This window comes from Balearica regulorum, chromosome 4 (assembly GCF_011004875.1).
Source record: "Balearica regulorum gibbericeps isolate bBalReg1 chromosome 4, bBalReg1.pri, whole genome shotgun sequence".
Classification (NCBI taxonomy): Eukaryota; Metazoa; Chordata; class Aves; order Gruiformes; family Gruidae; genus Balearica; species Balearica regulorum.
Window position 1 is genome coordinate 64,614,736 of NC_046187.1, and position 14,263 is coordinate 64,628,998.

The 14,263-nt window shown below is 36.7% G+C and overlaps 1 long non-coding RNA gene across 4 annotated transcripts in view; it reads right to left on the reverse strand.

The window, feature by feature from the left end:
* LOC142601571 (uncharacterized) overlaps positions 1-13,843 on the reverse strand; it is a 166,512-nt gene extending 152,669 nt beyond the window's left edge. For all 4 annotated transcript variants that reach the window (XR_012835090.1, XR_012835091.1, XR_012835092.1 and 1 more), the window contains exons 1-2: positions 13,779-13,843; positions 4,744-4,881 (exon numbers count right to left, since the gene is read on the reverse strand). This is a non-coding gene — a long non-coding RNA (uncharacterized LOC142601571). The remainder of the gene's footprint in view (positions 1-4,743; positions 4,882-13,778) is intronic.
* Positions 13,844-14,263: the final 420 nt, after the last annotated feature.

Sequence of the window (14,263 nt, forward strand, 5' to 3'; positions counted from 1 at the left end):
ACAGATTTCTCATAAAATCTTTTGATATTTTTCTGTTAAATGGCATTTCTGAAATTCAACCTGTTTAGTAGAAATTACTCTGAAAGATGTATAGAGCTAAATAAAGCACTTTTTGCCTAGTCCTACTGTTCCTGTTTACTAGGAAGTACATCATAATTGGCCATGTACCATCACTCTGTAAGAAAATTTTAAAACCTATGTGACACACAACAGAGTAAGGTAGAGAAGGAAGAGGATATGCTCTTTATTTTTCCAGGTTGCACCACAATATTCATAGCAATCACAGCATGCCTGCTGATTCCAAAGATGTTTGAGAAAAGAACGTAAGCAGAGGAAGTGCAGAAGATGCTATGCATCAAACTCTCCTATTATTTACTGGTTCAAATGAGATGTTTTGATACAGCTGCACAGAGTATAGAGCTAGTGCTGCCTCATAAGGGCTTCCAATGTGTAAAATCTAACTGTCCTCTGAGTTATCACAGGAAGAAATAGAACAATGCCAGGAAGAACACCAATAAATTCTTATCAATTACCTTCCACCTTTGATATGACATTCTATGTAGTCTCATACAGGTATAAAAATCAAAATTAAAGATCTCTGGCTCAGACAAATTATCAATTAACTTGATAATTCAACAACTCCCTTTGCCAAGAGAAAAGGCAAAAAAAATCACCATATTTCCCTCTATCCCTCTTTCTCCTAAAAATACTTTCTCCTCATGTGAGACTGAAAACATCGTATGAGCCACCATGGTAGAAAGGCTCAGATCAGAGGTCATAGGTGTTAATGCGGAACAGTGCATTGGTCGAAATCTCATTTCTGTTCTGAGATAATAAGTATTAAACTATATTGCTTAAGTATTTTCATTTTCTCATCCTAGCTGCTCCTGAATACTCAGTCTTTCTACCACTTCAAAATTAAGAAGGCTTGTAATGTACATCATCCTTTCAATTGTTATAATCAGGTGTTTTAAAATTAACTAAGCTGATAGTATGATTCATGATCCAAGTTTCAATAAAGCTCAACAGCTTTAGCTTTATGTATTAGACTGAATGTATCTCTACGGCAATTTAAAAAAACTCCAATATTTGGGGGGGGGGGGGGGGGGGGGGCGGAATATCAAAAGGAGCAAAAAAATGTAATTGTGGAGTTTGTATATGCATTCATTAAGTTCAAATTTCATATGTAAATTTAATGCAGTTCAAGTGTTATTCCACTAAAAGTGATTTTATTTCTTCAAAAGTTCATTCAGAAAATTGTGTTGGATTGTGCTATATTATCCAAGGATTATAGGTGCAATTCTTAACCTTCCAAGTGTAAAGTTTACAAAAGTAGGTATCAAACTCATGCATGCCGAGAGTTTGAAAAATGTTCTTCTTAGGAACAGTACTATCAAGGTCAAGCAAGGGCAGCAGAGAAGACTGGCTTTTGAATTACATAAATTCTAGGCTGCTGTGAAATACGTAAGTAGAGGACATCTTCCACAAAGTTAGCGTATGACCCTGATTGCTGACAGATTATCATAATATCCCCTATCTTGAAAGCTATCTCTAGTCCAGAAGGCTTCCATCTATTCAAGAACATCTAATTTTCTAAGATATTCATTATCCCCAGCTTCCATTGACATCACTGCAAAGGCCAACCTTGGGAACCTTGCAAGGCAGTCAAATCTTCAGCTGTCCCTCAAAGACATTCTCCCTCTACTTTTGAGATGAGAAGCTCCAACTGACTCCCTGAATTATTTTGGACACAAGTTCTCAGAAGCTGAATTGCAAAGTGATGTTTTGCAAAGTTTCTCGTTCTTGTCTCTTGTTTGGACTGATCCTATACTGTGGTATTACATAAGCAATCAGCTTTGCAGCTCTCGTCACCCACTTCTCTTACACTACCCACTTTAAGGCATGGTACAGCAGATACCAGTGTATGGAGAGACCGCGTGCTTCCAATATTTTAAACATGCATGCAGAACATGAATGGTGTTTGTGTTTCAAACATAAGCTGCCTGTAGCTGAAGACTTGCAGTCCTCCAAGATGCACAGTTCACTTGCGTAATATTTCCATAGTTATTTTTTTCAGAGCAACTGACATATGCAAATCAGCCTATTGCCTCTCATTCAGGTGAAAATTTGGTACAGACACTGAAGACATCAAAAACCAGGGGGTTTTGGCCTTTGTTTTAGCATTTAAATGTGTATAGAGAGCAGATTCTCCCTTGCTCCAAGAACCAAAAACCTAGTCCTCTATCTGCTATTAGCTATATTAGCTATATATCAGCAAGTAGCAACTGCGTTGTTATTATTATTTTTAAGGTTGAATATATTCAAGTTGCATTTATAAGGTGCTGAGAACCTGCAAAGTCTCTTCAATACAGAGGCGCATCATCATTCCAGTAATGCTCAAGCCCCAGGAGACTGAAGCATGTGCATAGTTTTTAGTCCATGCAAAGTCCCACTGAAGTCCTAAGAAAAAAAGCTTCTGAAATCAAAGGGATTGTCCAAGTTGTTAAAATGAAGCCTGTGGAAACGGTCCTGGAGCAAGACACAGCCATTCACCCCATTCCCATTCATCATATTGCTTTCATTTCATGCAGTGTGGATGAAATGGAGTCCAAAGCTGCACTGACAGATAGACCTGATGTCCTACCTCAGTCTTCATAGTCTAATACATAAGCCTCAGCACATATGTATAATCTATAGTGATTCTCTGGCCCTAGTATAGAAATAGAGAGAACAAAAAGACCCTGGCCATAAATACCACTAAAAGAAAAAGATGCAGAGGCAATTATATTGTGCCAAGGATGAATTAGACAGTTAACTTGCTCTCCTGTGTTAAGCGTGGAAAACTATCACCAGTTTTGACTTTTCCCATCTGTTCTACTCCAAGCTTGCCGAAAGGCTGATATTCTGACAGCGATCTGAAGCATGGTTTTGCCAACTGTTTCTTTTTTAAAGTCCATGTTCCATATGTTCTTATTATGCTTCTTTTTATTGCCCTGAGATTACACAACTAGGAAGGAAAAAAAGTTCACGGTTTTGTACAATGATATTAAATATATTATTAAAAAAGTTTGTGGAAGAGATCATCAGAATATACTTCTCTCTTTTCCTGTGAGTTACATCCTTGTCTTGTCATAGTGTATATTCCTGTCACTTACAATGATTGTCTGTTAAACTTCACTTACCTTATGTTTGATATGTATATCACATACAGTCTCTACAAAAAATTAATGATTTAGAACAAGGTATGCAGTAAGTAGGAGTTTTAAATATGTATTGAATTTCAGAAGTGTAGAAGAAATATATCTATGGTTTACACACGGAAAGTATTTCCACCAGCATTCCTAAAATATTATCACCTTCCAAGTAGTTCATCTTTATCACAAGAGTTTAAAAAGCAAAAATCTTGAATTCTAACCTCATGATAACCTTGCAATGCTATGTAATAGAAAGCATAATCATAAAATCTATGCAGCCCTGGAATAGTTAATGTTGACACATTAATACTGATTTTATATCCAGAGTTCTCATCAACTCAGGGCAAATCTCTACAATTATCATCTATAGTAGTATAAAAATCCCTACAGTTATCATCTGTAGTAGTATAAACTAGAAGTTACTGAATAAACCACCAGAGGAAACCACTGGAGTTTCATATCCATCTACAACAGTCTGACTGGCATGAGTCCCACAAGAAGAAAGTAATCAAAAATGAAAGTATTGAAAGAGGGTTTTGGTGTGACAGGATTCAAGCACAAGCTTAGCCTTATCAATAAAGAAAGTGGTATGTTTTATTTGCTCACCTGATTGTATAAGAAACAGACAAAGCTTCGCAGCACACAACTCCTTCTTTAAGTCTGAAATGGAAGCATCAGCCTTCAAAGCTGAGGAGCACAGAATTATGTTGGTGGGCAGGGACTCTGAAGATCATCTAGTACAACACCCTGTTCCAGGCAGAATTACAGCCAGCACTTGATCAGGTAGGTCAAGGTTTGGTCTAGCCAAACCTCAAATACCTCCAGAGATGGTGATCCTATAACTTGTCTGGTAAACTTGTTCCGGTACTGCATCTTCCCACTCGTGAGAATGTTTTTCATAATGTCTGAGATGATACATATGTGGCCATTGCCTTTGCTACATTATCTGTCCTACCAAGAAGAACCTGGCCCCATCATGTTCATATCTACCCTTGCAACAGTTGTAAGCAGATGTTGGATTGGCCCTTAGTCTCTTTTCCATCAGACTAACAATCCCAGATCCTTCAGCTTCTCTTCAGAGATGTTCTCCAGGCAGCTTGGTAGCCCAGCAGTTGGATCCTCTCCCATTTCTTTACGTATATTCTGAATATCAGGGGCCCAAATGGGATGAGCTTTTCCTGAATGCCCTTGCCAATGACATGTAAAGAGGATAATAAGTTTTCTGTCTGGTGGTCATCTCCTTAAAATTTGGTTCAGTACACTGTTTGCACAATTTATTCCCAGTGAGAGCATGCCGTTGGGTTGTACTGCCTGAACATCTCCTCTAACTTCCCAGCCCTTTTCTGCAGATCTCTCTGCCAGTCACTTCCCAGTCTGCGCAGGGTAATTCTGCCCATGAAACAGAACTTTCCACTTTCCCATGTTGAAGCTTACAAGATTTCTGCACTTGCTGAGGGTACATTCTGTGTAATCATTCATAACACTGTTGAAGGTGATTGAACACTATCCGTCCCGATATCAAGCTAAGGGTATTATGGTCATTACACACCATCAGCCAGATCTCAGACTGTGGATTATTGCCCTTCAAACTTGGCGGTCCAGCGAATTTTCTTCTAACAGTCCCATCATCCAGCCCACACTTACTCAGCTTACAAAGGAAAATGCTGTGTGAGATGGTGTCCAAAACCTCATGAAAGTCAAGATATATCACATTCAGCAATCTCCTCTCATGCACAGAACAAGTCATATCATTAAAGAAGGCAATCAGCCTGGTCAAGCATAATATGCCCCGGTAAATCTGTGTTGAGTTTTTTGATTATATCTTTGCCCTTTAGGTGCTTGGGCTTGAATTCCAATACCTGCATGATTTTCCCAGGGAATGAGATTTCGAGGGCATCACAATTGCTCTAACATAATAATCACCTTAACCTATTAGGTTATTGTCCCATCCCAGCCAATTGTCTTATCATTTCTCAGCTTGAAAATGTTACCTTTTGCTTCACAGGTACCAACCCAGTCACCTTGTCTCTCAGATTGTCTAATTATTTAAGGAAATTACATCAAACTAAAAGCAATTATTCTCCAACTATATTGAGCTTGAAAAATTTTGCTTCGATTTCAGACTTCAGAAAAAAAGTTTACATGACTAAAAAAACCTTTTACAGCTGTACCAAGTGGATCTAATAAAGACTTATCTTTGTTCTACAAAATTAATCTCATTTATTTATTTTTATTATCACAGGTATAACAACAATAATACTATTAAAAAATACCCTGCAGCACTAGTTCACACTTTGAAGGTGGGAGAGTTAGTTTCCAAATTGTTAACTTGCCTTTAGGTTGTTAGTTATAAACAAGTAGTCAAAATCTGTCATCATTATTATTATTATATCAGTAATATTTTATTTATTTGTAATAAAATAGCATTTGGAGTTGCAAGCCTTACAATCTTCTTTTATACAAACAATTTCCCTTCAAAGCCTACTGCACTCCATTAAACCACTTTACCTGATTTTTGAGGCTTTGGTGCAAGTCAGAAATCATCAAAATGACCACCCTCAAAATGAGTTCCAAGGTTTGCTCAAGCTGCTCTAAACCTCCAACCCCATCTTGCCTCCCTGCCCTGCTGCTTTGTTTGGGCTCTGGCAGGTCTGGGGTGAACCAGCTCAGCTGATTTGTCCAGCTGAAAACATTTTGCTGGGAAGATCTGCTTCCAGTCAGACCAAGAGACTGATACAACTCACCACACAAGTGCTGAAGATAATGCCAAGGAAAAAGTAGGCAAGCGCGTCCATGCTCCTTTTAGGAGTAATGCAGACTTAGAAGTCATCTCTGACACTTAGGTCTCTCAAGCCATTTGTGAAAATAGTCTGTTAACAGTAAGCTTGAAATTGATGTCACCCATTGAAATTGATGTCTGTTTATGCTAATGGCAATCTGCACAAGTAGAAAAAGGCTTTCCAAAAGGGAAAGAAATAAGCAAGGGCAATAGCCTTCCTTTGTACTTCTTTACATTTTCTTCATTTTGATGGATTTAGAGTGACTGAGTGACAACTTTCTCACTTCCATTTACCCAGTTCTAACATGAATCACCTCAACTGCACACAAAACTCACAAAATCATAGGCACAGGAAATCAGAGGCTCAGGAAACAAGGATATGCACACACATACAGAACCTGTGCTGTAGATGAGCTGAAGGGCAGTGTTTTGTTCTTAAGCCAGATAATCCATTTCTTTTATGGTTGGCTATAATGCTGATTATGATCTGATTAACGGCCAATTTCATGATGAGCACATTATTCAAATTTATAGTCGTTTGTTTGTAATATGGGCTCTCAGAAAGCTTTGCTCTTAATTACACTGACGCTTTAATTTTATAGTTCTACAGTGCTGATTGGAATTGTCAGTTTGTGAATATGATTATTGCACGTTAATGCTAAGTGTACAGTAATGTTCTTCTAGTATGATACGAACATGCGTTGTGTTCTTGATTCTACTGTATTTAATTATCGTTAATATATTCTTTATTAGAAGCAGATGGGAAGTTCAATAGAAGCATTCTTGTACTGTGTCCCTGCACCTATCACAGCTATCCAGACTAGGACAATGGGTTAGGATTGCATTGTTGAGGTTCCGCACATAGTTACTAATTTAAATCCAACGCAATTTAATTGGCTGCAGTGGGGCTACTCTGGATTTGCAAGAATGTTCTGAGAGCTGAACAGCAAACAAGGCATTATCTTATTGATGCGCCTGTTGGTATATGTTCAGCAGACTAAATGTTAAACAGTAACTACAGTAAGAGTCTCTGTTCCATTCTAACCTTACAATATCAGTATTTGTCTGTATTTCATCTGACCTTAATTTCAAAGTGTTTATTTATTCAGACTGTGCATTTAAGTTCATTGCTGCCTTATCTGTACTATGCTGAAATGAAAGACTCTGTTCAGATAGCTACCGTGACAATTAGGTGACAGTGCTGACACCAACCACTACAAAAACTTGCTAGCATTATCCATTGCCAGTGCTACGGTGGAGGCTCCTTTTTCCTTTTAAAAAAGTTTGGTACCTAAGGAAGCCAAATTAACTACTGAAGAGTAGTTAATTTGTTAACAAGTTCCTGGGAGGTGTTTCCCTCAAAAAAGGAAAGATTAGGCATCGTGACTGATTGAAGTCTAATTATGAGGACTGAGGAGTGGCTTTCTCCATCCTATATTTGTATCTGCTATGCTTTAACATCAACATGCGACAGCTCTACTTGTCAAACCAACAGAAGTGGCCTCTGAGATGCCACAAAGAACCTGCCCACCAGCTCTGTCGATTCATCTCTACCTGAGATCCTGGTCCGAGGCTCAGAGTACAAAGGACGTGACACAATAACATTAATAATTTAAAGATCAGATAAATCTTGTTAGTGAGAGTGAAGAGTTTCCAACTACTCTTCTTCCAAAGACATTTACTGGGGCAAGTCATGGAGAAAACATTGGTAACGCGTACGGATTTCTTGACAGCTATGGCTTTATGGGGTGCTTGCTTCTCTGAAAGCAGTGGTTTTATCTTGGGGAGCAGTCTTTACCAACTTTCATCAGCCCCAGATGGCAGGTATCCACATGCCTATGCTAGCGCAAATATTTCAGCAGAATGTAACCTTTCCCAAACACATTATGCTGCTTTTTATAAATAACCGATCAGCTTAGTGTGTGCTTATACTGTTGGATGTAGAAAGCCATGGGCTAGCCTCACCCACAGCCCAAACCGGCTGGATGCAAAAGCCATTTAGCTACATTAATGCAGGACTATGCCTGAGCTAATAAGACCTGCTGAGAGCCCCAGTATTAGTACAATTATGTTTTCACAGTAGCTTGTTTTTCTTTTAGTCTAAAATATTAGATCACACAGGCTGACAATTTCATTACTTACATCAGAACCCAAGTAGAGTTTAATATGTATAGAGAGAGTTTATCACAAACAGAAGCTTAAATAGCCAATATAAATCTTCTCCAAAGTAGTAATAGTGGATTTAGCAGCTATGTGGTATACAGAGAATTAAGGTTTTCATTCCACTAGCCTTTTATTTGTCTAAGCTGACATGCAACATAATTTTGCTGCTCACAATAACAAACCTTAATTGATAGACTTCTTCCTAGTATTTTATTCTGAAGAATTAATGTTTGCATTTAATATCATACTGTCATTATCTTGTTTCCTCCACAGTGAGAAGAGTTGTCTACATTCTGCAGGTGCAGAGGACCAGCTAAATACACAACAGCCCCACCCCCATCCTTCCTATCAGCATACACAATGATCACCAGTTATTCTGCATAATTACATGGTTGCATGTATTAAATGTTGTTATATTGCATGGCAGCATGTTTTAACAGTTAGGAACTTACATCTCAGAACTCTTACAGGTATTTTAGTCACAGTTTGAAAAAGCAGCATCTTTTTCCTGGCATGAAATGTGGTTTTAGCACAAGTTAACTAATCTAATAAACAATATGAAAACATAATTAAATCAGTGCAGAAAAAAAAACATGTTTTTCTCTTTTCTTTTTTTTTTTTTTTTCTGTGTGTTACCATCTGGCTCGCTGGTAACCTAGAAACTAGATTTATCAGCTGCTAGCTACCTGAAGGCTTGGGAGAAGCAAAGAGGGGAGAGGAAGGTTAGTACTCAGTATTTGTTTTAACACAATGTGTTATAGGTGCACTAGACCTAGTATTGTCAAGTTATACAGCTGTATACAACACCACAAATTCAAAAGAGCATAAAAAGACTTATTTTTAATTAAGATTACCAAGTTAATGTTGATTTTAAGTGGGATTACTAGTCTGAGGCCCAACAGCACAAAACTTGAGATGTAACTTCATTTCTCCATCTATATAAAATGGAGGGTTGCTTCCCGCATATGTTTGCTGATAGCACGAAATTCTGAGTTAAGACTACACTTGAAAGAAAATCAAATATTTGAAAATGTTTAAGCACCTAGACAAGACATCCTAAAAACTAAAACTCAGAAAATTGAGCCAAAGAACTAAGAGAGTTTTTATCTATTAATTATACCAGAATTTCAACCAGCACTTGCAACCAGTCAATTCAGTTAAAGACACACACTACTCTCATAATGCAACATCAATTTACTCCCAGCAGCTGGCACTAGCCATTGGTTTCCTAACACAGTGGTGTAAAAACATTAAGAACTTTAGCTTCATTTACTCCACTGACTGAAAAGTAACTCTACCGAGTAGTAGAGGGATTAGATAGAGTAGATTATCAGGAGAATCCAGTCAAGATGAATGCAAATAAAGATGGATATAAAAAACTTTGGGTACCAGGTATTCTTCATTTTGGCAATGAGAAGTAATATTTTGCAGCGATTGCTGTACTACTGTGAGACTGAAATGTGTAGCTGTGATTTCTAAAACCTACTAAAAGGCAATGGTGACAGTGTTTTTCAGGATGACTCTTCAGGGCAGGGAAGATGTGGTAACAGGGTATCCTGGTTTAATTTTTTTAAAAAAAAACTGCTCTGTTTTTTGTCATCTTTCCAGTACTTCACTATTTTAAATGTGTGTTGGGTTTATCTCAAGACCAGAAATAACCTGAATGAGAAAAGAAATTGATTCGGGTCAATCAGTGGCATCAGTATGTGAGGAAAAGTATCTGAAGGGAATGAGCAATAACAGAGACAAAATTCGTATTGGTACCCTAGTGAGTTACTGTATGCCAAGCCAATTCCATTTCAAAAAATCGCTAGCCAAAAACATTTTCATGCTCAAGGACAAAGCATTCATTAAAGTAACCTTAAAGATTTGGGAAAGAGAGGAAAGGTTCTCTGTGGAATTAGAATCAAGTTTAAACAAAGAAATCTGCCTTAATCTAACAAGGCAGCATCTCTGCAGGAAATTAAGTGACAATGTTATTGCAACGTAAAGTCAGAAAGTAATTAAAAGTGTAGGGGGTGGAACCCTGCAGGCCTTGTAACAATGAATATTGCCATCTTTCTGTACTTTCGCTGCCAACGCTGGGAGTGATCAAGGGATCAAGTCTGCAGAAAAGGTCAGCGGATTAACAGGTGTTTAAGGGAGTATAACAGAACTAAAGTGGCAGCTTCCATGGCAACAGCAAGGAAAAAAAAAAAAAAAAACCTGAAAGAAAAAAAAAGTACATTATCAAGTAAAGAAATATGACTCTAACTCACAACTAGGTCTGGCATGCCTAAACAACCCAGAAATGACCAGTAACAACTTTTTCAGGTAAAGGAAGGAAACTAATATAATGATTCTGTCCATATGCTTTGCCTTTTCAAGTTTTAATGGCAATGAGAAACTGTTCTTTCAGTAGGAAGACTGATCCTGGCTCAGTTGAAGGCTTTCCCTTGTTTTTAATCACTATGTCCCAGGCCACGTATCTCTGTTGAGGGAAAGAGCAGTAAGATTAATGTCAAACTGCAGCACAGCACAACCTCTACAGCCATCTTCTAATCACACTGGGGTTTATTATACTGCATAGTATTTGGGGATATTAGGGTAAAATAGCCCAACTAGAATTCCCTGAATGCATTCTCAAAAATCCAGCCTACTACAATAAGTACTACCAAGAGACTTTGCAGAACTATAGAAAAGGCAACCACTGAAAATTAAGGCCTTGAACGTGATTTTTGTTTAATGTAATGAGATATCTGTACATGCTTTTACACTCATTTCATTTTAAACTAAGTATTTCCAAATATAACAATGTGCATTTAAAACTAAAAATAATCTCGCCTGCATGTACATTTTAGCTATTGATTGAAAACACATTTTTCCCTTTCTTTTTTCTGTTCTTTAATCTCCCTAGCCTTGGAACAGATTGTACAGAGTTCGGATAAGATTATGTTACAATACAACTGTAAACTGACACCTTAAAAAATGGGAACACTGCCAAGTTATTCACAATTAATATAACCAAGAGTTCACCAACTGTTTTCCTTTAAATTGAGAAAAGTATCAAATTACACACCAGTTTTATTATCTATAAATATTTATGCAAGATTAACTGTTCAGTTTTAAATTTCAGTAAGCAAAAATTGCAAAGGGCCAACTGCTGAAAATGTACAAAGTCTCTCAGAATATAGAGCAAAGTAGAAGAGTTTGTAGACCTTGAAACTGTAGTGAGTTCCCTAAATAGAGAGGAATCACCTATTTATGGTGAATATTAAGGCAAGTTAAAAGTAGAATCAAACCCTGAAAACCAATCTATATTCAATCCCTTAATATATCTTTCTCTATTTATATAGATACACAGAAATACAAGAAGAAGTCTTATGCTTTTAATCTGCTCATTTAAGTTGTTTTAATACAATTGTATTTGGCAGTTGACATTAGCTATTCATCTAAACTTCAGTTAAACTTGGGATAAAGATGTTAAAACACCAAAATTCTGCTCCTAAGTATGTTTTTGACTTGCTGCTAAAGGCAAAGAAATCTTTTGGTTGGCATAGTAGATAATTTGTCTCAAATGCATCTTAATTTCTTATGGTTTTGCTTTCAAAAAATTTCATGAATTCTCAGTATAAATGCTCAAGAGAAGTGAATTTTCATTAGATACATTCAAAAACACATGTAAGATAAATGTACTGTTCTTCTCCTACAAACATATTCAGCATAAACTGGATTATAAGATTTACGTTGGTCTCACCAGAAATCTAAGGAAATAACTTGTGACTGTCATGACCAGTCCAGTAACAAAGAAACAGATCAAATTTCAAGCAGTAAGCCAAACTTATTTGAACTGTGAGAGCGAATTATTAGAAAGAAAGAAAGAAAGAAAGAAAGAAAGAAAGAAAGAAAGAAAGATAACACATTTACAAATACTGACTGTGTACACGTTTTTCAAAATGGTAGAGCAAAATCCTATGTGTAATTATGCACTTGTTCACCTCACAATTTTTGTCTGCAGAAATGTTTTAAAGCTATAAAATTTCTATTAAAATAAGTTCTCCTCCTAAACATAAAGACATCCATAAATATCTAAATGAAAGCATCCTAAATGTGGGTTCAGTTGTGACTTCAAATATTTTGCAAATTCCAAAATGTGGTAATTTGGAATTCATCTTCATGTCTTAATTTTTTAATTACAAAAATACCTAAGCCCGGTTCAGAGAGAGCTGTGAATCATCTTTCATTTGCATTTTGCCTCCACTGCCAGCAAAGACATCATTGTTCAAGGGAAACATATCTCAGTCATTATCAAGAGCTTATGTTACAGCTAAGTCCTTGGAAAAGGTGATTTGTAGCTTATTTCAGTTACCTAATCTAATCAATGAAATACTAATAAAGAACCTTATTATTTATAGAAAACAGCGACAAAGATGGGAAAACTTTCCTAAATATACCAAGTCGTATCAGAAGCTTAACTTCTTTGGATTCCAAATAATTTTAACTGTTCAGACTTCAAATCACAAAACTAACACGCTGCACATAATGTGAAAGTATTAGGAGATGATTTGGAAACAATGATCACCTAAGAACTGCAAATTTCATGTGCAACAAATTTTTGGTAGCTAAAGTAAAAGACATTCAGTTAATTTCTCAGATAGCAAATCACACTAAAGCTTTTCATCAAAAATATACATGCTGATATTTATAAGAGCTCTAAATAATTTCACACCTAGACAAAAATCTAGGTCTTCTGTATTTTCTCTAATTTCTGATGTTTTCCCACTTCTTTCATACCTTTCGCTCTTTTTTTCTTTCACTGTTAGTCTGAGTGAATGATTCATTGCAAATAATTGCCATGAGCTATTCATACTTTTGCTGCATGCTGGTATCCACCAGCAGATTGTAATTTATTTGTCATTTTAAACCAGCCATATTTTTTGCAAGTTGATGTTCTTTTTGTTTTGGGGTTGGTTTGGTTTTTTTTTCTGTACAAGTAGATCATGAAAATGTGAGTACTGGACACTTAACATTTCAAAATTCAAACTGTGTTGCTTAGTTGCTATGCCACAAAAAAAGAAAGAAAAAGGGTCTTGTTTCTATTCTTGGATCTTAAAAGTATAATCACACAGTGGCTTGACGAAGCCAAATTTTGGGGGAAAGGAAATGTTTAGAGAAAGACTGTAAAAAAGTAGGATACAGGGAACATTACAAAACAATTAACCATTATCTTTCCAGGCTACATTGGCATATCCCAGGTAACTCAAATAATCGCAGTAGTTATGAGTGGAAGAGATTGCAGAGTGTCATCTATCCACTTCAGGTTTTTTAGTCTTTGTGTTGCAAATGTTTGATGATCTGTGGATTTGTTTTAAAATGGATTGTGAATATATATAACAAAAGCAAGTCAGCTGTTATTATGCTTAGAATTGCTATGTGGAGTTGTGAAAAAGTCAAAACCACATACAAACCCTCTACAAGCAGGTCCACAATTCCTTCTAGATAAACTTTTCCAGAAAAATAGATAAATGTATACATATATGTAAAAATAGCTATATAAACACATGTAAAATACATAGTAAAAATAAATTAACATAAATCCTAACCTACAGCATCTCATAGTCCAGTTTAAACCCATTATTTGTTGCCTACCCATGGTGGCTGACCCAAAACCAGAAAGCGCTAAGCCAAGCCGCAGACCTTGCCTTCCCACGGAGCTGCTCTGTAAATGCCAGTTCCATTTAGCAGCTGTAGGGTCAGGGGGAAATGTGTGGTTTTGGAAACACAGTATGTCAGTGTTTCCAAAACATTTTCCTGGAATTTTTTTTTCTGAAGAAAATTTTCTTAAAAAAATGGATTTGTTCCAATTTGAAACTAAGCCAAATTAAGAAGAAAAAAACCCCATAAATCTGTGAACTGCAAAACCTGCTATTCAGCCAGCCCTATTGCTGTGGCATAGTGGTTTTTTCCAAACAATCTGGTGCCACCATGGTCAAATTCCTATTCTTCCTCTTGAGTCTTCCTGTTTCATTCAGCAAGACTTTTCCCCCCTCTTCCTACCCTTGAAGTTTCATATTAAGTAGCTTTCTATTCTCTTAACCACTTCCTGCTGCCCTTGTTCTTTGGTGTCCTACACTTTGCAAACTAACCT